Raw genomic sequence first — 27,371 nt, 5'->3', positions numbered from 1 at the left:
GTCTACACAGATAGCAGATATGCATTTGCCACTGCCCATATCCATGGGACCATCTATCAAGAGAGGGTACTCCTTACTGCAGAGGGAAAGACTATTAAAAATAAACAAGAGATCCTAGACCTCCTGCAAGCCCTCTGGGGCCCAACAAAACTAGCCATAATCCACTGCCAGGGTCACCAAAAAGGAAACAATCCCACCCAGAAGGGAAATAATCTGGCAGACATGACAGCTAAAGAAATAGCCCTGACTCCCCACTATAGCCCCGAGGACTTAGCCTGGGTACACACTCTCCCTATGACTCAATGCCTAGAGGGCTGGTGGAGGACAATGAAAGGGTATCCTACCTCAGAATTTGGGCATAAAGTTGCTCAAGAAAATACATCAAGCATCACACATGGGCACCTGAAGGATGCAAGACTTACTAAAAAGGGCCAAAGTTAAAATTCAGGAAGGAAATCAAGCCATTGAAAAAATTGTTAGGCATTGTCATGCCTGCCAATTAACCAACTCAGCTCCATCCCATGCTAACCCAGGATCCCGGAGCAGAGGGACATGACCGGGTACGTATTGGGAGACTGATTTCACTGAGATCAAACAGGGAAAATTTGGATATAAATATTTACTAGTATTCATAGACACCTTCTCTGGATGGACTGAGGCCTACCCAACCAAGCATGAGACTGCTCACGTGGTAGCCAAAAAGCTAATCGAAGAGATCCTGCCCAGGTATGGTTTCCAACTACAATTGGATCAGATAATGGGCCAGCCTTTGTCTCTCAGGTAAGCCAGGGAATAGCCACTGCACTGGGGGCCAACTGGAAACTGCATTGTGTGTATAGACCCCAGAGTTCAGGACAGGTAGAAAGAATGACTAGAACTCTAAAAGAGACCTTAACCAAATTAGCTTTAGAGACTGGCGCAGACTGGGTGGCTCTCCTCCCCTTTGCCCTTTTTAGAGTAAGAAACACTCCATACCAGATGGCTTTGACCCCCTTTGAAATCATGTATGGAAACCCCCCTCCTATGATACCTAGCCTCCAAGCTGACCTAGTATCGACCTTGGGAGACCAGGACCTACTGGACTCACTCCAGCGGTTGCGGCTAACCCACCAGTGGGTCTGGCCACAACTCAGAGCCATATATGAAGCTGCTGCCCCCCCCTACAGGTTTAAACTGGACGGCTGGGTCTTCATCCGCAGACACCAAACGGATGACTCCCACCGCACTCAAAGTGGATGGCGTAGTGGCTTGGGTGCACTACTCCCACGCAAAACCTGCTGACCCGTTTGCAGTCCCAGAGGATTACAAGGGAGACACCTGGAAGGCATCCCCACACCCTTCGAATCCATTCAAGCTCTGCATCCAATGAGACCCTTCCTTCTAACCTGTCTATTGTTGACATTGAACTGCTTATCGGCTGATGGCACCTTTCCTGCAAGTAACGTAAATCCTCATATGCCCCTTAGCACGATCCCCCCAGATACCTGTGAGCTGGCCGACCAGAACCCTTGATTGGGTTCCCCAGTTATAAGACAAGGGGGGACTGTAGAACCCTGAGACCCTCTTCATTCACTCACTACCCCCCAATCCCTCCAGACCCCCACTAATTGCTCTTTTAGCTTCTGTAAAATGCTTGGCTGCTGCTTTAGACATGCCTAGACATACCCTGGCATGCCCTGACCCCAGCCTGCTATTCCCCACCCCCCCTTCCAGGAAACTATAGATTAAGCAAGCCCGTGCATAAAAACTTCCCTATAAGGTAAAAAGGGAGACTCCTGGCCCCACAGGTAACAGTCAGCACATTCCACAGCCCTGAGAATAGCATCTACCAATAAGAAACTTCCAGGGCTGCATCTTATACATCCAATCAGTTTAAAATTATGTTGGTGAGCTCGGGCTCCTTGAACCAACCAAAATGTATCTTTGGTATCCCCCTTCTCTCTTTGTCTAAAACCTATAAAAGTCTCCACTCTCCCATACTCTGAGCTCTAAGCACAGATCCGTTGAGTTGGTGAGGTCTGCAAGCCTGACCTTAAGCCCGAATAAACCATAAACCTTGCTTTTGCATTTTTGGTGTGTTGGGTCCTTGGTGGTCTTTTTGGGGTCCAGGGATGAGGTACAACAGTGGGAGTTAGTTCTTTGTTAATACAGTAATGGTATTTTTTTTTTAATCACTTAGTCATAGGATGTTGTCAGAAACCAACAAGAAGTGGCTATTTAAGGACTAAACATGACCCAAGATAAATTGTAAATAGGCTCTGCAACTGCAGCATTTGGAACATTCCACAGTCATTAAAGTGCTGATCAGTTAATCAGATTTTCAAGATGTTTATTCCAAAATCCAGTATTTTTCTGGGAACTTTCTTTCACCATGGTCTCTGACCCAATCTTTCCCAGGACCACACACTGCTGGAATGTGACTCTGTAGTAGTTCATTTAAATTAGCACTTTACAGTTTGGTAAAGGCTGCAGGAGCCTGATCCAGCAGCCACACTATAGTCACTCTGTTCCACCACTGTCTCCTGTGAAGTGACAGACTGAGGCAGTTTTTTGGGGGCTCTCTCTTGATTCCTGATAAATGCTTCACCCTGATTCTCCTATTGGTCACTCAGATCTACTATATAAATATGCTGTCTTAGTTTCCCTGTATTTCAAGAGAAAATGGTAAATAAAAATTGGTATGGGAAAGCAGATTTATTTTATAGTTGAGTCAAACTAGACACTGTGTCCTGTTTCTGCAGCTGTCCCATAGTCTGTAGAAAGCCATGAAAAAAGTCAAAAAGGTACTTTGATTAGGGTCTGAGTCCTAGGTGTCTCCATTATTAAGTCTTGGCCTGAGGAAAAACAGGATAGACATTCTGTCCGAAATATTCCCATCTTGAAAGAAAAAAGTCTCAGAGATTGAGCAGTAGGCATAAGATCCTGCTCTTTTCTGGACCTCGCGGAGTTCTTGGACTCCAGGTCCATTGCTTTGACAGCTGTGGGTCAGAATCTTTTTGTGTATTATTTTGGAAGGTCACCTTCAAACCCAGACTCCTGCATTCCTGCTAAACAGAACAATAGGAAAGGTGATGTTCTAATAGCTAAAGGCTATTAGGTACAAGGGTCTGATTTTAGAATTTGGACTGTCTTGTCTGTCCACCAGGACTCCAGCCCATTCTCTAGGTATAAGAAGTAGCTACAGTTTTTCACTTTCCAGTTCATGGCCTTACAGGATATGTTTTAACATGCTTCATCCTCTTTAAATTATCAAAAGCAAGGTAATTTTGTTTATAACTAACACAACTATTAACAGATAGAAGTGATAAGGTGGTAAACTGAAACCGTTCATGTGAGAGGCAGAATGCACATCAGCATCACTGAACCCAGAAGCCTCAGCATCACTTAAGACTGTATTTCCAGTTGTGTGTAGTCATTAGCTGAGTCCTTTTATCCTTTGAACTTCAGTTTCTTCATCTGAAGTAATGGCAAAGGGCAGGATCTATCCATCACCTTCAAGAATCTTGACGGTGAATCAAAAGCATGAGTAAAAGTGATACAGGATCTTTAAATGGGAAGCTGTGGGGAGGGGTATGCTGTAGAGTGAAGCAGCTAAGGAAAAAAATCCCCATGGAATGTTTTCTAGATATTCTTAGATTTGTTAGGAGTACATTCATCTAGAGCATCTTTTCTAGCTATATACAGGAAGTTTTGAAGACTAAAAAGGGATTCTTACTAATAGATACATTAAGTATAATGGAGGTAAAAGAGGACTAGGATGTAGAGTAGTTGCCCTGGCAGTGATGGGATAAGCTGCTCACAGACTTCCAATGACTGATCAATCAACACTTGTTGAGAGCATGCCACCACTGAGACATTGTGTAATGGGTGAAAACAGAGATATACAATGCTCTTTCTGCCCTTAGGAGAGAAATACATGGTGACAAATCCCATGAGTCCAATTTCTCCTTGTCAGCACACATCTCTACCATGAAAACCTGATTCTCTTCCTGCCTCTGAGTAGGCCTAACACAGAGACATAAAAAGAAAATCATGCCTTTGACTTATTTGGTATATGGATTTAAGCCTTTTTTATGAAGACATTAACTTTTAACTTTTATTTAGGCATTTTGATTCGCCTTCATGACATTTTAGTTTCTTCACTTACAAAAGGAAATGATAATAATTTTAATGTCTAAGATTGTCATATAGATCAAATGAATAAATGCATGTCAGGATTTAGTATTTTTCATTCAGTGATTGTTACAAGTGGTTAGTTATTATATTTTTGTAATATATAGAAAGTTCTTATTCATTGCTATGACTCACTAAGTAACATAAGCTAAAAGTGTTATGAAGCTAGAAATAAATGCCTGAAGGCCTATAGGAAAATGGTAGGACAGGAAATCCTGCTTAAAAGTTCACATATATGGGCAGGGAAAATTACTCAGCAAAATGCTGAGCAGACATGAGGACCCAAGTCCTGTTGGCCAATACTGGTATAAAAAGCTAGGCTTGGCTTCCATACCTGCAACCCTAGTGCTGGGAGGTGGGGCCAGCAGGATCCTGGGGCTTGCTGACCAGCCAGCCTCTCCAGCTGTTGTTTTGAAAAACCTTGTCTTTAATACTAGGCGGAGAATGATAGATGAAGACACTCAGCCTTGACCTTTGGCCTCCACACATGCATGTACTGGTGGACAAACACACATGTGCACATACATGCAGACAGTACACATTCGCACACACACAACATATAAAGCTGAGTATGGTGGCACTTGCCTGTGATCTCAGTATTTGAGAGGGTAAGGAGGGAGGACTCGAAGTTCAAAGTCTGCCTGGTTTACATTTGGAGACCTTGCCTAAGAACAGAAACAAAATTGAAACAAATCTTTCTACAAATAGATTGTGTGATGAGACAGGTGGCGAGAGGCAGTGGATGATGAAAGGGAAATTTCTGCTCCTGAAATTCATGTATTTTTTAGAATTCCATCTAAGTATAAGCTAAAGGAAGGAAAATTTACAACTAAATCTACACATACTGTTACCTAGGAAACCAAGTAGCATAGCATATGCAAGGAACATCAGTAAAGATAATGGTTCCCATATCAGGAAGAAAAACTGTAGGATTTAGACTCATGAACTTTTTTATATATACCTCAAGGTAAAACAAAAACATAAGGCCATATATTTGCCTTCTGATTAAATATAAATAGCTACATTTTCTATGAAAGTCATTAATGTTCCATCAATGAAAGACACTAAGAAATTTCAAAATCATCTGTTTCCTTAGGTAAGTAAAACTACAAACCAAGAATCTATAAGATTAGCCACTCTCTCTTTGTCTCTCTCCCTCCCTCCCATGAACTCCAGCCTTGCTTGAGCTCTCTCAGGGCTCTATTGCTGCACTGTAACTCTCCTTGGCACGATCACATCTGTTATTCCTTTCCAGAGACCGGATTCCTCCTTACTTCCATGTATAAAGCAGTTCTGCACTTCCCCTTGCTGGTTTGCATCACCTAAGTCCAGAGACAAGTCAGATGGAACAGTAACTTTTCCCCTTTTAAATTCCTAGGAAAGAAACCTGACTGCCCTATTTTGGATCACTTATCTGGCCCTGCCATCAATGACCAGGATAAAGGACCTGTTAGACATCACAATAGTACTCTCTTTTTATTTTTTCTTCGGCAGAAGAATCCTGGGGGTAGGGAGGGAGGGTGGACATGCTCTCAGAGGAAAGGATTTTATTAGGAACTGACCCAAAATGATTCCTGTTTCTTTTAACTTGCATAGAATACTCATAGTTTTAATTTTGTTGAAGTATTGATGAGAAATTTAATGAATTGAATGTTGATATCTTTTGATAAATTATAGTATAACAGATTTTCATAATCAAAATGCTAAACTTTTAAGACATGATATTTATTATTTTTTTATTACTCATCTATCTATCTATCTATCTATCTATCTATCTATCTATCTATCTATCTGTCTGTCTATCTATCTATCTATCACCTATCTATCTATCATCTATCAATCTATCATCTACCTATCTATCTTTCTATCTAGGTAATCTATTTAGCTATCAATCATCTATCTATGTATCTGTCTATCATCCATCATCTATTTGTTTGTTTTAGATCTTTTTGAGACAAGTTCTCCCTGTAGCCCCAGCTGGCCTAGAACTTGCTATGGAGACCAGGCTATCCTCTATCTCACAGAGATCTTCCTGCCTCTACCTCCCCAGTTCTGGGATTAAAGGCCTCACTATAAAATGATCTTTAAAATAAACAAGATTCAAAAATCTTCTCAACCCCCTGCTTATGTTATGCTTAAAATCAGCATAGATAGCTTGAAACTTCTACTCATCTACAATGTCTTAAAGTACAAAATGAAAGATTTCATGTAATTTTCATCTGTATTTTGGGGGTTCTTAGCCAAATTTTTTGATAACTCACTCTAAAATTTGGGAAATGTATGTAAAGACAAATTCTCTTAAACTCGTAATGATCAATCAAAAGTGAAAGGCTTAGATTTTAGGAAGAATTTACTTTTTAGTAGACTACGAAAGTAGGAAATGTCAATTTTTGTAAGAGAGAAATTCAATAAAAATAATTTTGATTCTGAAGGCTTTGCAAGTTCAATTCATATACAGATACATTACACATTATAAGTATAGCACATATAGTATTTGGCAAATAGGCATATTACATGTGTTATAATTAATTAGAGAAATGATTAAAAGAGAAAGAAAAGAAACAGAAAATACATGTCTTTCTGTGAATCCATATGGAGGATTTACTTACCATGCTATCCTAAGGAGAAGTTTTAAATAGACATTTAAACAAAAAATTAGAAAAGCACTGAAGATTCTTTCAAAGAACATTTATGTTCCATTGAAATGATTTCTTAATTTTTAGAGCCCTCTGATGCTGAAAATGATCTAGGACCTAAGACAGGAATATAATCACAGTGCTACGTGCCAAGGCATTTGGTTATGAAGTGGGAAGTGGAATGTGTGTTTGCCACTGTCCCCTGTAAGAGAATAATAATATTTCTGTGAAAGACCCATTCGTTTTACAGCCATTAAATTACCATGAGCAGTTTCCTTTTATCACTATTAATTGGTATTATTGTGAGGCCCTCACTGTCTCCACTGTGTAAAGGGCTACTTGAGAATAATATAGTTTTGTTTCCATTTATACTTACCAAGTAGATTTAATGAACATTAAAGATTAAGCACATTGTAATATCATATTTTTAATTGTTTAATTATTAATAATATTTGCAGAAATTTATGCATGTTTTAAACTTTCAAATTAAATTTGAATGATTCAAATGTATAAAGATTCAATCATATCATTGGGTGTGGTGGCCCATGCCTTTAATCCCAGCACTTGGGAGGCAGAGGCGGGTGGATCTATGTGAGTTCAGGGGCTACAGGGAGACCCTGTCTCAAAAAGACCAAAGAGCTAAAAAAAATTTAATCATATCTTAAATAATACTTAGCATAAGCAGTAATACTTATAAAAAGAAATAGCAGAATGCCATGGTGTGCTGGCTTTACAGCATGACTTTGTTCTTGATAATTCTTTTGTTTTTTTTAACATAACTCTAATTTCGAATAAATGAGAAGGTAATTAATTCATTTTTCCAGAAGACAGTAGTTAAAATGGCAAAAGGGTTTTGAAATTCCCAGGTGATACTTTGCTGTGCTTTCATCTCCTGAAGAGATTTGCACTAGGTTCTAATTGAAATGTGAACCTCAAACCTCAAACCATCTCAGCTTTGAGGTATATGGGAATTTTACATGCTGATAATTTTATATCAATGAACCTGTTTCCAATAACAGAAACTCAGTTTTATGTGAGTACAGCAGCGATGACAGGAAAATAGCACAGTTTGCTAGTAATGAGTGAAAAAAAAGTAGATAAAACTTCATTGGAAAAAGACATTCAAGACATATTGAGTATTGTACATATGGATAATTTGCTTTGAACAATTCCACAGATGTCAGTTCAGTATTGTGAGTTAAATAGCATTCTATGGAATAGCTTCCCAGTCCCCTGAAGATAAATATTGGGCTACAAACCAGAGTGGCATTTGGGTATTATTTTGATGCACTTCAGACAGCTCTGTTTCTATATTGTGCTGAAACATCTCACAACTTACATTTTTCTGAAATAGAAAGTGAAATACATTTCACATAAAATGACAATGTACTTAATAGAGACATAAGATTAAGTATTTGAAATAAAATGTGCCTTTGTTCATGGGGCTGCACAGTGAATGCACTCACGATTCTTCATAACTTAGAGAAGGCTAACCCTTGTTTCCAATGGCCAGACACTCTGGAATTCAACTGTGGTACTGATTAGAGTTCAGCCAACTCACAATCCTGTTCTTAAATTGATGTCAATGAAATAACACTACTAATGCCAGAGTGTTCACTAAGAAAATGCAGTACATTGTTTTCTGCATATTGCTCATTTACTATGACAATACTATATATTCCTGTGTGACACAGAGTAAATCCAGGGTGATCTCAGGATCTGGAATATCTATATAAGTACACTAAGAACTTGCTGGGCATGGTGGCACACACCTTTAATCCCAGCACTCAGGAGGCAAAGACAGGTGCATCTCTGAAAGTCCAAGGTCAACCTGTTTTACACAGTGAGTTCCAGGCTCAGCCAGGGTACATACTAATGCCCTGTGGAAAAAAGAAGAAGACAAAGAAGGAGAAGATGGAGAAGGAGGAGGAGGAGGAGGAGGAGGAGGAGGAGAGGGAAGGAGGAGGAGAGGAGGAGGAGGAGGAAGAGGAAGAGGAGGAGGAGGAGAAGGAGAAGGAGAAGAAAGGAGGAGGAGGAGAGGAGGAGGAGGACCAGGAGGAGGAGGAGGAGAAGGAGAAGGAGAAGAAAGGAAGAGGAGGAGAGGAGGAGGAGCACCAGGAGGAGGAGGAAGGTGGGGACTTGCCATATACGATGTTTGTCATATGATGAATATAATGAGAATTATCCAAGTTGGTCAAGTGCTGGACCCATATTTATCACTTTTTAACATGGTGAGCGTAGATAAAGGCTATGTTTGCAGTTATCACATTCAAAATATGTCCAGGGATCTCCAATGGGCAGTAGTTTTTCATAATGTATTAAGGAATAAAATATAGTCATTAAAGAAGGAAACGATCGGTGTTAAGAATGTTTGTCTCACAGCTCAGGGAAGAGGACCACTCTCTCCTCTTCTTAAAATTAATTTCCAATCAATCCATTCATAGTTATTCTACTTGATGCGGCATCACAGGATGGAACTAGAGGAGTTTTCATATGAAAATGAAGGTTAGAGTTGCACAGGATTAATGTCTGGTGCTGTGTACCCGTAGACTATAAACTGGGCTTGGCCTAGTTATAGGAAACTTTAATGACCATTTTTTACCTTCTATTTGAACAAATAGTTATCAACAAATCTACTGGCTTCCCACTTGAAGGAAGAAAAGAATAGGATTGCATACCTCTTTGAGTACATGCAAGAAAACTAAAAACAAAATCTTCAAGTCATTGTGAGTTTTAATTTTTACATTTCATGAGTGAAAATTACAGTAAGAAATTATTCTTCTCAGTAGCAAAATCTATCAGTTATGTATCTATATGTGTCATCTATCAGTCTATCCATGAATCATCTGTCAATCATCTAATCTTCTATTCATCCAACCCATGTAGCCATCAACTATGTGAAAAAAAAAAGAATTCAAGTTTTGACATATTTAAAAGTCTCTGGGATGAATTTTCTGATTACTCAGATCTGGAACTACAGTGTAATAAGAATGGTGGGTAGAGGAAAAATAACCTCCTCCTAAAAGCAAAGACTAAGAATAGGACAGAAGTGGTTTCTTAACAGAAAAAGCAGAGTGACAAAGCTAGAATAATGGAGAGCAGATGATGAGTAAGCTGATCAACAGAGATTCACTACTTAATTTGTGTGACTAGCTATTAATTTTTTTTTGTCTTTTTGAGACAGGGTCTCCCTGTAGCCCCAGCTGGTCTGGAACTCACTATGCAGATCAGGCTGGCCTCGAGCTCACAGAGTTGCAACCATCTCTGCCTCCCAAATGCTGGAATTAAAGGCCTGGGCCACCATACCCAGCTTTAGTTATTCAGTTTAAATGTTAAAATATATTATTATTTCCAATTACAAGCTAAAACAACCTTAAAATTCATTTGCTAAAGTACTGAAATTAAGAAGCTAGAGACATAGTTAGTGGTCTGAGTCTTGAACTTTGGTCCCATGTTCTCAAGGATCTCCTCTTCTAGCCCCTTCTTGAGTCAAGTTCGGAAGTGGGTGATTTTCCTTGTGTTTCTTGGGGAAGAGTGACATGGCAGTGAAGACAGAGTTCTGGTTCACTTACTCAGTGATATTCTTCTAAATGGGGGTCACACCCTGGATTCTGTCTCTTGCCATCTGAGTCCTCTGACTTAATTTAACTTGATTAACCAAATTTTGCTTTTCATGCTGTTTGCTTCTCTGGGTGTTCATCTTTGCCTAGTATGCTGTTCATTGATACATTTATGGTATCTAAAATATTTTCTCCAGGAATTTTCATAGTTTTCCAAGAAGTGAGTCGACCTTTGTACCTGCACTATTGCTAGGAACTGATGTTTGTAACTTTATTTGCTATTGTGCTGGATAGCTTCGGTTGACAACTTGCCACACCAGGGAAGAGGGAATTTCAGTTGAAGACTTTCCTCTATCATACTGGTCTGTGGTCATGTCTGTGTGTCACTTTCTCAATTGTTGAGTGATGTGGGATGGCCAAGACCACTGTGGGTGGTGGCACCCTGGGCAGGGTGTCCTGGCTTGTATAAGAAAGAAGGCTGAGCACAGGCTGGAGGAGCAAGCTAGTAACCGGTGTTCCTCCAACTCTGTGCCTCAGTTCCTGCCTTCCAGGTTCCTGCCCTGAGTTTGTTCCTTGGCTTTTCCTTGATGATGGACTATGAGCTGTAAGCCAAATAAGTCTTTTCCTCCCCAAGTTGGTTTTGATCAGTGTTTATCATAGCAACAGATAGTAACTAGGACAATTATGGAAATTACTGGATTTTATTTTTATTATTATTATTTTTTTGACCATACAAATTCTGTACTTTAGAGATGTTATCAACAGTTGCGGAGGAGAGAATTATGCATTTGGAGATTGAAGTAAAAGAGATAACTTATGAAACAAATTAAGTTTTCTAAGCAATATCTACTGAGATTAGCTCTTACTGAGGTTAGATCTTACGAAGAAGAGGAAATTGATACCAGAAAAAAAAAAAATTCTAAGTACAGAGATACTATAGTATCAGCCCCAAGTAGCTAAATGTTTTATCTTGAATTCATATTACTGGAAAATTCCAAGTAGTAATTAGGCTAAATTAAGTTTGTATGCTTGAAATTAAATTATATGTTGCTTTGAATCACAAAAGGTATGAGATGTTTAAAGATCTTTTCTCATTGCAGTAGCATAGACTATTTGTTTCCATTACTAAATTGGAATTAACGTTATCAAATGTTTTAGAAGATCTCAGTAGCATCTGAAGATATAGAACTGAGAAGACACTGGGCATGGTGGCTCATGTCTTTAATCCCAGCACTTGGGAGCTTGGGAGGCAGAGGCAGGCAGAGGATTTCTGGTGACATAACCAGTTCCAGGACCTGAGAAGACTTGGCATGGCACTGGAGTGACTCATTGGTGCCACCTAGGTGAGAAAGTATGTAGTTTATCAAGTGAACATCAACATTGAATACAGACACTTTTAGAGTAAAAATTATTTGGAAACATTAAAATGTTTGTAAAACTAAAGTGCATAAGTATGTGTGGCGAGGACCTCAATTACATTGTGCCCATCCAAATGCAGGAAAAAAGCCACCAAACCACCCTCCCCCTAAAAAAATCTAGCTAAGGATCAGCTTTACAACTTGTTCACTGGCTCCAGAATTTGATAATCTATTTAATATTAATTTTTCAATGAATTTGTTGATGCAGCACACAGATAATATCCTCTAAGATAAACTGGTTTGTATATGCCAACATAGTTAATTGATCTCCTTGGAAATACTGTAGAGTAATAGTAAGAGTGTACACTTTGGAGACACTAAGCCAGCTACCACAGTTTTCTAGATGTGAATCCAGCTCCATCAAGTCTTAGCTGATAGACATTAAAAAATGTTGCATTTTCTATGAACCTTAATTGTACAATATGTCAAGGAAAATTATTTGTACTTTTGAGGATTTTAAAGTTTTGAAATAATATAAATTGACAAGCACTATATTTGACATGTATTAAAATGAATGTTCTAAATGTATTGAGTCTTGTAGGATGGTTTATATCTTAAAATAAAGTGATGAAAGTTATACAAGTACATGAGAAATCAAGTTTTTTCACTTTTTTATTCAAGTGAATTAAATAATTGTGCCAAAGGTCTAATCTACCTCAAAGCCCGCTTCTGTGGTAAAATAATGTCAAGTATAAAATGTTGGAACAAAGATGTGCTGATTATCACTTGTTAAAATCCAAACTTTTGAATTTTAGTATTTTTTCTCAACTTTATGTGTATATGTGAATTTTAGCTTTTACATACAAGTTAAATTTTCATGAGACCTTTTCATTCACATGTTTCTCTTTATGTGTAAATAGAAAAAATTCTATTTAATAGAAAAAATTCTACTAAAATATTTTTTATTTTTAAAATTTCTTTCTCATAGCTATGAAAATCTAAAGTTATAAATTATAAAAACATAAGATGGATGGTGGTTTTCTTCTATCTCTATTAGCCTTAAAAAGAGCTGTTGGAACCAGGCAAGGTAACTCACACCTTTAATTCCAGCACTGGGGAGACAGAGGCAGGCAGATGTCTTTAAGATCCAAACTAGCTCAGTGTACACAGCAAGCTCCAGGCCAGTTAAGGCTACAGGGAGACCCTGTCTAAAATAATTAACAAAAACAGAAAAGAGCTGTTTGAGCTTTTGAGATATGTGTGTGTGTGTGTGTGTGTGTGTGTGTGTGTACACTTTGGTGATAAAGAGGGAAAAAGGAGGAGGAGGAGGAGGAGGGGGAGGAGGAGGGGAAGGAGGGAGCTTAGCCAAACATTGTTAAGTATTTCAGTGTGTCTTACAATGACCAATGACAGGGTATAGAATGACTCAGATGGTGGTGATCCTGGAACCTATAGAGTGAAGTACTTTAAACAGATATAAACAGAGAGAGCAGGAAGTGTTACTTTTGTGTTTCTCTGTGAAATAATTAGAAGATAAAGGTTTATGTTGAATGGAGAGATCATATTTTTTCTTCCTAAACACCTGTATAAATAGTTACTGAATTTCTACTTTTTACATTAGGGTAGGTAGGCATTTTGGATGGCACCATGCAGTGAAAATCTTTGGTCTCAATAAACTTAGATTTAAGATGTAAGGAAAGAAGGAAAGGAAAAACCTGGAAGACAAGGGGGGGGGGGAAGGGGAAGAAGTGAAGGAAGTGGAAATGAGTGTATGAAGGAATAAAGACCGAGTAAGCAGACATGTGACATGACAAGGAGCTTTTAAGACATGCAACCCAATAGGGTATTATTAAGTCATGCAACATGGTCAGTGCTCTTATGGCACACAACATGTCAAAGTCTTCTTAGGACATGCATCATAACTTGTTCTTAAGGCATGCAATATGACAAAGTATTCTTAAGATATTTGACATCATAGGTTTTTTTAGAGTTACTTGCAAACTCAACACATTCACATTTACTTATATAGGATGAATAAATAATTATACAATAAGCTTTTTAAAATGTATTATCCTGTAGTCTATTTTAAATTCATTTACTCCCAAAACAGAAACTAAACACTGAGATTTGACTTGAACTGAAAATTAGTGAATTAAATTAGCCAAGAGTTCCGGGGAAGATTTATGAAAGAATTGTCTTTTATTTGACTTTTGGTAGCTATTCCAACATAAATCTTTTGTTTTTATTTATAGAGTTTTATACACAAAATACAGTGGAGCCTTTGCTTCCTGAATATCTAAATTGAATATCAAAACAAGCAAAAATATGCTGCCTGTTGCCAAAGTCTCTCAATAAGAACTCTTATGCTGATGCCTCTGCAAAAAGAGTGGATGTTTTTCTGTAGTCCTATGTGGATATACCATTCTACCCAAATGATGAATAATGTAAAAGGAAAACAAGAAAAAACTAAAGACAATTAACTATGATTGCTTTTGTCTTTACATTTATGGCCTATAGATCTGTCCTAAGTGATAATTTTCACTAATATGTTGTTTCTACACTCAAGTTACCTGGGAGATTAAATAAATCATTTAGTTTCAGAGAAGATTATGTATAGAAAACTATTTTCTGCAAATACAATGAAAAGGATTTATTGGGAATAGTTAATGATCCCAGGAGTTACCCAAATATTCCAATCTATATGCAGGTATGTGTGCATGGATGAGATCACTATTTCTAATTCTATCCTAGAATAAATTAGTCTCTTACAACGTTATTACTTCTGTTTGTTTCTTTTAACCAGCAATGCAGTTCAGAACAGCAATTTGAAGGGACATAGGTTGTATGAATTATTACTTTAGGAACTACCTAATGTTGGTTATAATTCTAAGAAAGTTATTGGGAATGATACGCATACTTCTGTTGATTTACCCATGTATAATTATATAAAGGCAAAGTATTACATATACAGAGCTCTCATATACAGAGCAACACTATAAAGGATTTTATCATGAAGTCAAAAATGATAAGTATCAAGCTGACTTTTCTCTTTCACAATTTTTCATGCCTCAAAATTTTAGGACTTATTTCATATTCTTTTTCTGTTTATGCATATGTGTAATATATGTGGGTGTGTGCAACTGCATGTTTGCAGGGCATGTGTGCATATGGTGATCAGAAGTCAATTTGGAAATATGGATGTTGATCCTCTCCTGTGTATACGTTTCTGTGTGTGTGCATGTGTGTGTGTGTGTCTGTATCTGTGTGTGTGTACAAGTGCAGAAGTCAGAGGATGATGTCAGTTGTCTCGTTCTGTCTCTTGGCACCTTATCTTTTTGCTGTAGGGTTTCTCACTGAACTTGGAGTTAATGGTTTTGGCTAGACTGGATGGTCAGCAATGTACAGCGTTCTACAAGTCTCAGGTTCCCAGTGCCAGGGGGCGGTGGTTATAGATATTCCCAGCCACACCCAGCTTTTACATGGATTCTGGAGTTCTGAGCTCAGGTCTTCACTTTTGTGTGTGTTTCAAGCACTTTACACACTGAGACATCTCCACAGCAAAACATCTTTTTGTTAATTTATTAAGCATTTCAAAATTATTTTTCTGAAAATTCCATACATAGTATATTATTTCTACCCCTTGTCCACTTTGAACTCCTCCCAGATGGCCTTCACTCTCTCAAATTTGTGACTTCTTTAATTATTATTGATAGGGTCTCTCACTGATCTAGTAAGTTGGGTGCTTGGCTATTGAGTCCCAAGGACTGCTCTATTTCTGATTCCCCAGAACTGGGATTACACCTATGGGCCACAATGCCTGGCTTTTAAAATTGGGTTCTGGAGCTCAAAACTTGCACAGTGAGCGTTTTACCTACTGAGCTATGTGCACTTTGTGCACTGCCCTACCTTTCCTACTGTTTCTTTTTCTTTTTTTCTTTTTTCTTTTTTTTTTGGAGAGTCAGTAATTGTGAGGTGGTCAAATGATGTTAGTTATTTGATAGCCATCAGATTCTACAAGATCAAGAGCATTAGCAAGCTTAACTGTATAAACCCCAAAATGTGCAATATACTGAAGGAAGTATGCTCAGGATGAGAAAATAAGTTTGGATGGAATAACATTCAATGTAGGACTAGAGAAAGTGGTGAAGTAATATTCACTTAAATATATTGAGCAAAATATCTTCTATCATTAAAAAAGTTTATTTTTCTGGCTTATTTCTAATTCACTGCTTTATATAAGTAAAGCAATAATCAGATATAGAAGATATCCATTTTATTCCAAATGGAAGAGAATCAGCCTTTCTCTCTCCTCACTACAGGGTTTACTTAATAGATTCTCTATGTCATGCCAACATCCATATTGGCATGCTTATAAAACAAAGTTTGATAAGGCAAGTATTGCAAAGAGAAAACAGAGCCTATATATACATTAGGAACTGAAGTACAGTTGAACACCTTAGCCAAATTTATGAACCTTTGATAAAAGAATCACAAGTGGCATTAGTTCTACTAATATGACACCTTTGAGATAACTCTGGAACGTTTTCTGAAGAAGAAATGATATATTGTATGACATTCTCAAAGAATTAATAGAAATATTTATTTGAAAATACTCATAGCTATAAGTCTCATAGACCCTCAGATAATAATGTCTCTTGTCTTGATCTTGGTTATCCACCATATTTGATGGCATGATTCTGTTGCTGAAGACACTATACACATAAGTCATAGAACATGAAGAAATCATGACCTTGAAGTCTCATCTCTACTGGCTAGCTTCCAAGGACTGGGAAGTGCTATGCGTGTTACTGGAAGAGAAAGGTAATCATCAACCTTACCCAACTGTGAACCCTTTGAGACACAGTAGTGACTGTCATGGCAAGCTATGCCCACTGGTGCAATAGTGGTAGAATGTTATAGGTTGTAACCAACCACTTTCTCATCAGATTAAAGTCTATCTCACAGATTGAACCCATAGCTGAAACTGTTATCAGGGCCAAGAACCTGTGGCTAAGCAGGTCACTGGTCACAGGGGAGAACCTACTACTACTATTCTCCTAATTTATAAGAATTATTATTAATATTCTGCCATTACAGGAACTACTAATAATTTATTGTTATACCCACAGATTAGTGTATCTTTCAACTCTTATCAGAGAACCTTCTTTTTGTATCAGATGGCAATTAACACAGAGGCCCACAACTGGTCAGACTACAGAGAATAAGAGACTGTGGAATGCTCAGCCAGGGCATACCTATATCACAAGCTTTCCTTCCAAGACCTAGAAAGTTTTGTAGAAGAGGTGTCAAAGAGATCGCAAGAGCCAGACATGGTAGATGAATATAAGGAAACAGCAGTTTCTGTATACAACAGAGAATTTACACATATGAACTTACAGCACTTGAGGAAGCACACACAAGACATGTGTAAGCCCAAGCTAGACAAAAGCCTACAAAGGACAGGGGCAGTGGGCAAGAAGCCCCCATCCCTAACTGAACAACTATTGCAACTGGTAGCACCAGGGAGAGAGAAAATGTTAGGTTGACCGGGCTCCATGGGATGGACTCACACCTGAACACACACCCAGAGGAACACAAATTAGACTTAATAGGCTTTGTCAAAAGAATCATAACAGTAGACAACATGAAGTCTGAAGTGGGAGGTAGTGAGGTAGGCATAGAAATGGGGAGATGGGCCTGAATATGATCAAAATATGTTGCAGGAAATTCTCAAAGAATCAATAAAAATATCTTTAAAAACATAGCTGTCATGATACTTTGAACCATGGAAACTGTGTGGTGTAGTAAGCATGAAGATATGAATCCAGTCTGCTGGAGTCTTGGTACAAGTCTCATTTTCACATGATTCCAATCATTTGGAGTCTTGTTTGACTTCAGAGATGTGATTCAGCATCACAGAGTCATTTCTTCAATTGTTGAATATAAATGATAATATCCAATTCACAGGAGTCTGTAGAGCTTTCCAAATTATGTAGTGCACAAAGGTAGCCCATATGTGAAAAGCTATAAGTAGATATGGCATATTCCACTACTACTGTCTCTGTCCAACCTCATTAACTGTTAAGTATCTGAATCAGCCTCTTTATTAGAAAAAGGAATGGATGTAAGCCAAATAAAATGTCTTCAGATTAAAACACACCACTGACAACCTTTGTCACTTACAGCAAACCGACTCCTCTTTGTTCTTCCTGTTATCTGATACCTGTCTACCAAAACTAAATCGACCTTACAGCAGTGTCCCAAATTTATCAACTTCTATTTATCCTTGGGTCTCTCATACTCCTTGTACCTTTTATTTTATTTTTATTGAATTTTTATGGTTTTCATAAAATATTGTTTGATAGTATTTATATTCCCTCCTCTAGTGCCACTCCACCCAATGTACTCTCATTTTTGTGTATTTGTGTGTGTGTGTGTGTGTGTATGTAGCCTATAGAGTCTGATTTGTGTCTCTAAATGTCTATCCATTGGGCCTACCAAGAATCCCAACCCTGTAAGACACTGTCTCTTCTCCCAGCACCCATGAGTTGCCAAAGTTCCTTAGGTTGTGTTGGATTTCTTGTCCACTTCCCATGTCTATTCTGTGATTTTGACTGGTTTGAGCTTGCGAAGGACTTGTGCATGCTGTCACCATTGCTGTGAGTTCCTATTAGTAACTGACCAGCTGACTGGAAGATTCTGCTCTCTTGTGGTCATCCACTCTCTCTGGCTCTTACAATCTTTCTGCTTCCTCTTCCTCAATGATCCCTGAGCCTTGCGAGGCAGAAGTTTGAAATAGCTGTCCTATTCAGGAATGACTTAAGGTTAAGTGACTCACAGACACTTATTCTCCCCATTTGATCAGACCTGGAACGCTGTGATAATCTCCATTTGTTACAAAAAGAAGCTTCTTTGATGAAGGGTGAAAGATACGTTTGTCTTTCCTTTTCTCACTTTCTCAGACCAACATAATTTCTTACTTAACTCAAAATATGTATGTTTTTTCAACTGAAAAAATTTAAATGTGTGTGAGTGCTCTGCCTGTATGTATTGAAATATACCATATGCATACAATGCATGTGGGGACCAGAAGAGGGAGTCAGATCCCTGGAACTGAAGTTACTAGCCACCACATGGTAATCTGGGTTCTCTGGAAGGACAGCCAGTATTTTAACTGCTGAGCCATCTCTCTAGCCCCATTTTCTTGTATCTTTTGATGGGAATGTTTAGGCTTCAGTCCTTTCCATGGATGAATCCTTCTTATAATTTTTACCTCAACTCACACATTAAACATGCTTCAGGTCCAGGCGTTGTAGCACAGACCTTTCATCCTAGCACTTGGGAGGCAGAGGCCAGTGGATCTCTGTGAAAATGAGGCCAGCCTGGTCTACATAGCATGTTCCAGGCCAATTGGGGCTATAGGAAGACCCTGTCTCAAAAAGAAAGAAAAAACTATGATTAGAGATAGCAAAGTAGAAATAGGATAGACAGAAAAATGCCACCAAACCGTATTTATTTTGTATGATACATTCTCTGGTCAAAAAAAAAAAAAAAAAAAAAAAAAAAAAACCTAAAAAAAAAATCACACTTTTTCTTTTGTCCCATCAGTTTGAAGGCTGCATCCCTGGTACTCATCATATTCTGCAATCATTTAATGTTTTACATTCTGCTCTCTGTTTCCTTAAGGGACTTCTCATTAATAATATTTTAGGTTGCAGGACAAAATAGTAAGGCCTATCACAATCATTATCAAATATCTTAAGGAAAGACATATACAATGAGTACAAATATTTAATAACGCAGAGTAAGAAGCACTTTGGCCAAAAAGTATTCTGCTCTTTTTCTGTAATATGTTATTTATTATTGCTATTAAATATTTTTGTTTTTATTTTATGTGTATGCGTGTATTGTCTCCATATATGTAAGTGCACCCATGCCGTGCAATGCCTGCAGAGGACAGAAAAGGCAGTTGGAGTCCCTGGAACTGGAGTTTCAGACAGTTGTTAGCTGCCATGTGGTGCTGGGATTCAAACTTGGGTCTTCTGCAAGAACAGTCAGTGTTCTTAACTGCTGAGCCATCTCTCCAGCCCCATTACCTATTCTTTTTATCATTTTATGTGTATGAGCATATTGCCTACATGGATGTGATTGCACCCGTGTCATGCAATGTCCACAGACGTCAGAAGAGAGTATCGGATCCCCTGGAACTGGAGTTACTGACTGTTGTTAGCTGCCATGTGGGTGCTGGGATTTGAACAGTAGTATTCTGCAAGAGTAGTCAGTACTATTAACTTCTGAGCCATCTCTCCAGGCTCCCTGCTGTTGTTTTTAAGACGCTGAAACTAAACAAACTCAAAGGCAAACACCTTTGAGGATACCTTTCTTAAGCAAGAAAAGCATCTTCCAAGATTATAAGAGGTGAGAGACCAAGGTGAGTATTTAGCACGGACCAGGAAAGGGTCCAGAGAAAGAGCACTCCAAGTTGATACAGGAGAAAGGTGAGGGACCTGAGGGCAGTGATGTGACCCGAGAATACCAAAGAACATGTTAAAAGGACTCAAAATACTGATTCAAGTGCAAAGTGTTTTGTTTAGAAGAAGCAAAAAGAAACAGAATTGCAAGGAACACTATTCAGATCAGCCAGACATGAGAACATTGACTTGACTCTGCAAAAACCACCCCAGTGAGTTTCTAATAAGTCACTTGAGGTCTGTAGAAATGCTGAATAAGGAAATGAAGAAACGAGTTTTAGATTCTTTTTATCCTTTAAATTTCTTGATACAAACAAATTGGTATTTACTTTTGATTCTCATAAAAACTTTCATTTAAGTGATAATTTTTAATCTAGCCTTAATCATTCTTGCAGAGTAAATTTTACTTTTTAAGATTTCATTAATAATCACCAATTAGTTTCTCCTCATTTTTTCAGAATATTTTCCAATTTATAGCATTCATTAAAATAATGATAGAATTTCTATGAGTGGATGCTAGAATATTTGCCTAGTTTGTGTAAGGTTCTGGTTTCAACCCCCAGAAATTCAACCCCCCCCCACCACATACAAAATAATCTATGTCTAGTGTTGTTTATCAGTTTCCTCTGAATTGAAACATTCCGTCTGCAGGAAGGCTCGTAGGGTTCACAACTGTTGAATGCAGACATTCCCTCCGATAAGGAGTGGGAATCTTGAGACTCAGGAGTAAACAACTCGGGAGTCTGAAGAAGTTTCTGAAATTAACAAGATACAGAGATGGCTTCCAGGTTTATTGTAGACAATAAGCAATTGCTGGTGAGAGGAGAGGAGGCAGCTGCGCCTGGAGGAGGCCTGCTGATCTGTTCAGGTGTCTGCACAACATGAAGTTTGCTTCAGGGTTACAGCTTTCGTGAGTCGGCACCTGTGCTAGCTGAGCTTTCCATGATGCAGCTGCCTTTGTGTGGTTCCGATCCTGTAACTCTACCCATTTCCTGTAAGTAAGCCCAATAGCTCACTGGTTTGTCAGGGCAGACTTCCATAGAATCATTACTTTGTTCTGCCACTGGTTTGCTATGTGGGGTAAATAGATACTTGTGTCTGGGCTGGAATGATGGCTCTGCGGTTAAGAGCACTTTTGTAAGAAGACATGGGTTTATATCCCAGCAACCCACATGGCAGCTGACAACCATTGGTAACTCCAGTTCCAGAGGATCCGGCACCCTCTTCTGTTGTCTGTGGGCATTCAGGTACACACATGCAGGCATAATACTCTTACAAATAAAAATAAATGAATTCATCAATGAATTAAAAGAGGTGTTTGTGTCGTATTTGCTTAAGAAGTGTCCCAGACAAGAGTGCGGCTGTGTTGTTTGTTCAGTTCCTTATATGAATACTGAAACCTAAGCTAAGGCTTCCACTCATGTGCTCATCTAGAAACACTGGCCTGCATATGAGTATGATTTATATTTCTTAAAAATATAACTGCACATTTGTAACATTAAGAGACTGATGAGCAAGACAGAGCAGAAATCCTGATTGAGGTCACCTCAGCAATTTCAACAAATCAAAGAAGGAATTACAGGGAATGAACTTAGTTCCTTCCTAATAGCATTCCGGCTTGTTTCCATATTGCCCTTTTCTTCTGTTATTATGCAGTTAATACAATCTGATTCAGTAATGTCTTCTGAATGATTAAGCCATTTATGATTGAACCTGATGAAGGAAATGAGAAAAGCCTCTTAAACATCTAAATAGAATAATTCCTATTAACTGCGGTAAATCACAATCAGAATGCTATTGAAGTCAACATTCGACTCAGGCACAAATATTTCCAGAATTGAGACACTTTCATCAATATTTGTAATGAAACTTGGGAAATTAGAATTCCTAACATTATGCATACTTTTAGTGTGTGCAGTTTTCTTTCTAACTGATATGCTATGAGAATATTAGTGCTCCCACTGCATGAACAAGTGAAAAGTTCAGGATCATTAGAGGATAGTTACTAGTACTCTGCCTCATACCAGGATAAGAAAGTAGCCTTCTCAGTTCTAAAGAGATCTGATATATTATTTTCCCAGAAGAATTTATATCATGTGTTTTGGTGCTCACGATTGAACTCAGGGCCCTCCTCTGCATGTGCCTCAGAGCCCCAATAAACTCACTGGTTTGTCATGATGGACCTCCATAGAATTGTTACTTTGTTCTGTCATTGGTTTCCTATCCAACCCTTATTTACCCTTAAAAATGTACTTTAATAATTTAAATATTAATTAACATGATACCCCATATATAGTTGTCAAACAATCTACTTGTATAATAAAATGTATTGACTTTTCTAGCAGGCTTGATAGTGTTGATATAACCATTGATACATGTTTTCATGATATGATTTATGCTCTTAAATGATTGTACGTGGTGAAAAATTAGCTATGCATAGATTTTTTTAAAGTGTAGATTTAGACATATATCTGTGACCCAGCTTGTACAAGTGGGGATATTTCTTTGGTCTTCAGTTTCAGACACAGCTGATTCAGGAACAAACATGCTATCCCTTGTTCTTGGGTAGAATATTGGTTGGTTGATGAAATGAAAAGGCTATGTTGTGTTGGAAGTAAGTAATTTCATATAATATTTCTTTTTATTTAGGTGTTTTATTTAGGTGTTTCTTATTTAAATATCCTTATATAAATATTATCTTATTTTAGTAGAGATGAACTTTTTTAAAGAGGATATTTTATAGAGATAAGTAAAATAATTTCCACTTACCAATAATTTTAAAAGGTATTGATACATAAGATCAATCAGGATTCACATGAAATGATACTGCTTACCAAGAACTATTAATTCTTCAGTTATTATTGAGAGACCAGGAACTCCATGAAATGAAAGACTATAGCAAGTTCCTACTTTTAAGTAGCCTCTGAAATTTAAGAGTGTGTGCACTCTGGGGTGAATGAAGATCTACCGGTAAACATAGACAAGTAGCACTTATGCTATTTGTTCTATTACTGGGACTCCACGTTGTAGAACATCATCCTTGAAACATTGTAAGTTTCTCTCCCCTGTCATCCAGGATAGGGCCTATCTGATGGTATCATGTGGATAGTGTGCCCTGAATTTAGGCTGGAGCTCACATAGCCTCTGGGAAACTCTTCAACACTTAACCATGTGTGACATTAGACAGGTATTCCTAGGAAAGGTTCAGCAAGATCAGGTTACCAGTCTGGTTCTGACAAGGATAATTAGATGTCACTTTTTCCAAATAGAGAGGAAACCCCAAATGTTTTTCTCAAGGACCTGTATATCTCAGGGACAATCTGGATTATTTGTCATTACAATTCACCTGTTTGGATGACAAAAATTATATAATCTTATAGGTGTTTTATTCTTCATATTTCAAAATATCTAAGATACTTGACAAGGTAATTGTCACTTTGAAACAAACAAAATGAATACTAAAATAAGTTTTGTGGGTTCATAAAAGCTGAAACAAGATGATGCTACTAAACTTATCAAAATGTCACTAAAAATCTCTTAGAAGAAGGTGGTAAACAGCATCTGCCCCTCTGCCCAAGGTCTCAACAACAAACCAAGGTACTCCATGAAAGGCCACTTTGGGTAACCAGTGAGCTTTACTGGATATACTTACAGAGCACTGGATGAGGGGTCACTTGCAGGAGGTGAGTGTACCCCACTAAGGCCACACCAGAATGTCTTCAACCCAGCATGCACAAAGGCTTCCCCATAGCTGCATAAACAGAGAGCCCCTCACTTAGTTGAGATGAACTAGTTTTTCAACAAGCTTAAATTCTACCTAAGATCAAGCCAGATATTTCCAAGCAAAAACATAGGCTAGAGGTTAAGAAACCCTTACCTTACCTGAGGAAACATTGGAAGCCATGGCTGCTGGGAAAGGGAGAGTCACTTTCATTTAAGGGTGTGACTCCTGGAAGGTTGATCTGGCTCCAGTGGATGAACCCATACAGAGGGGCATTTGAGGACACAAAGTTGACTCGATAGGACTTTATGTACATATGTATTAGGGCACATGAGATTGAAGGGGGAGGTGAGTAAGGAAGAGCATAGATGAGGAGGGGATCTAAATACAATCAAAATATATTATGTGAAATTTTCAAAAATTCAATTAAAAGGCAGTCAGAACAAGAAGATGTTTTACAGAGATGCGTAAACAGCTTCTTCCCAGCCCGTATACTCTGGTTCTTCATCTTGACCAAGCATAATTAGGGCTGAATTGCCCACCGTCATTTGCGAGGTGAAGCTGGATACTCAGGTGAAGACCCTGTGACTCTCCTTGTCCCTCCTTCTGTGAGGGGTTTGGGATCAGCAACAGATCAACATTCTAGCTGTGATGATCATCAACAAGTGAGCACAACTGAACTCAGGGTGGTGGTGTCTGACTCAGAGGACAGCCGTGTGCAGCACAATTCTTTTGAAAGCATTGAAGACGCTATTCCAATACTACTGAGGGTTGTGACTATGTTATCTATGAGGAAGTAGCACATCAGTTATTGAAATGATATTGGAATATGTTTAATTGACACAGTGGAACTATGGCAAAAGATTTCTCTAAAACAAATCACTTTAAAACTCTGGGGGTTAGAGCAACAACAATAATTTATCTTTCTCATAGACTATCAAATTGGATAAAGCTCATGAGGGAAGGCTTTAACCTTCCACACAGCTCTGCAGGGCCAGGGACTGAAATATTTATTATTATTTTTATGCGTATGAGCGTACTGCCTGAATGTATGTAAGTGCACCTGTATCATGAAACACTCTTGGAGGTCAGAAGAAGGTGTTGGATCCCCTGCAACTGGAGTTGTGGATGGTCATTAGCCACCATGTGGGTTCTGGAAACCAAATCTGTGTCCTCCACAAGAGCAGTCAATGCTCTTAACTACTGAGCCATCTCTCCAACCCCTCACTAAATTTCTGAGCAGAGCTGGTCCTGGGTGTTGGCTGGTAGCTCTGTCAGAGCCATCAGTAGTCATCAGCTCTTCTCTCTGTGGGCCTTGATGGTTGAGCTTAATTGTACCATGGTAAGTAGGACATGTTTTCCAAGAAATAAGAAGAAATTATCAGTATCTTTAAGACTGGACAAAGAAAGTGGCACAACATCGCTTGTCAGATGTTTCATTGGCCAAAGCAGCCACATGCCACATGGCTTCCATCTGTATTTAGAGGTGAAAGATACAGCCTGTGGTTCTCAGTGCTCCTAATATCAAAATATCCACAGTATTTCAGTGGTTCATTGGCAGAAAAATGGGTAACTACAAGATAGAATTATAATCCTTGATTTCTAAAGAAATTTTCTAGACTCCAATAAAAAATTTCCCATGCTAAACAATACAGTATGAGAAAATGACATAGAACAGTATTTACAGTTAAACTTGGAGAGCTAAGCAGATGCTAAACTTGCCTCCATAGGAACAAGAGAGCAGAAGAAGTTTAAAAGTCTCAGTCTGAGTTTTGTAAGTTTGAGTAATCAAATTTCTTACTTGTTTGTTCTAATTTCAGATAACTTTTATATTCATTTCAAGTATGATTATATGAACATATAGATATTTTACACATGTCCAATGGAAACCCAGCCAATGAAAGAGACTCTTCAAATACTGAACAGCACTTTATACAGTAGGAACAGTATTTTATCTAGAATACTCTGCCCCACATAGTTTGATCTTTTCTATTTTAATATTTCATTTATGCTATTTTGACTACCTGTTACATTTTCCCTTATATTTTATCTTAAATATACTGATTAAAATTTCTTTTGGGGGCTGGAGAGATGGCTCAGTGGTTAAGAACACTGATTGTTCTTGCAGAAGACCCAGGTTCGAATCCCAGTACCCACATGGCAACTAACAACCATCTATAAGTTCAGTTCCAGAGGATCTAACACCCTCTTCTGTCCTCTGCAGACACTGCAGGACACAGGTGCACTTACATGCAGGCAATACACTCATACATATTAAATAAAATAATAATAATAAATTTAAATTTAGGATCATGTTAATAAAATTTCTGACAGCCTCCTCTGACCTCCGTGGGCATTGCACGACACGGGTGCACTTACCTACATGCAGGCAATACACGCATACATATAAAATAAAAATAATAAATAAAATATTTAAAAAATTCTTTTGGAAAATGGCAGGAATAAATTAACACATTAAAATGAGCTAAGCACTGGAGGTAATTGGTCTTTAAAATTCAAGTAAACACGTTATTTGACGATTCATTTTGCATAAGGAATTTTCTCTTGGTTTTTGTAAGGAAACAGTACAAAGATGTCCAGATCAAATACCAGTTGTTGAATTTTCTGAGGGTCTGTTACGTGACACGTCTGCAATGTTGTGATGAGTGGTTTAGTATTTTCACTTTGAAATATTTGAAAATTACTTCCAGAGTGGAAAGTTCTGCCTAAAGCCTTTTGAAACACATTCTTCTACATGTAATATTTTTCTATTCTTCATTAACTGTCTTTTGGAAAAGGATATCAATGAGTTTTACCACAAGCAAGACGACCTCAATTATAATTTCCTCATGTGCCAGAAGCACATTTGTGAGCAAATAATAATGACGTTTAAATATAAGAAGGCTTTAAATATTTAAAAAGTGTTTTTGAAGAATCTTGAATACTGGCTTAGTAAAGCTTAGCACTAATATTAACTCTGATAAATGGATCATGAAAATTCATTCTTATTTCAACTACTGCTATGGAGTTTGAGTTATAAGGAAAATCCATTTACATGAAGAATGATGTAGTAGGGAATCAGATAAGAAAAGCTTGTTGTATTCGAATGTGTTAACTAAGAACAGCAGCTGACATTAGTACTTTATTCACCATATGCCCCAAACTTGATGCTGTATTGGCAAGCATTATCTTGTTCGTGGCTCACCATGATCTTACCACTTAGTTTCCGTGATGATTTCTTTTTCAGAGATGAGGAAACTAAGAGACACATACTGTCTCAGTGCTTTATGGGAATAAGATAGAAGAGATATTTCCTAAAAAGGTGTAGTCATATTTGATTGTACAAGTTATTTTCAACTCAGAATTTCTATAGGAAACTGTTCTTGCTCCCCTCTCACTTGCCATTCTGGCAGCTGCTAGGACACCACAGATTAAGGAATGAGAGCGCGAAA

This window comes from Nannospalax galili, unplaced genomic scaffold (assembly GCF_000622305.1).
Source record: "Nannospalax galili isolate Female #2095 unplaced genomic scaffold, S.galili_v1.0 scaffold286, whole genome shotgun sequence".
Lineage (NCBI taxonomy): Eukaryota > Metazoa > Chordata > Mammalia > Rodentia > Spalacidae > Nannospalax > Nannospalax galili.
Note: the sequence above shows the minus strand (reverse complement) of the source record.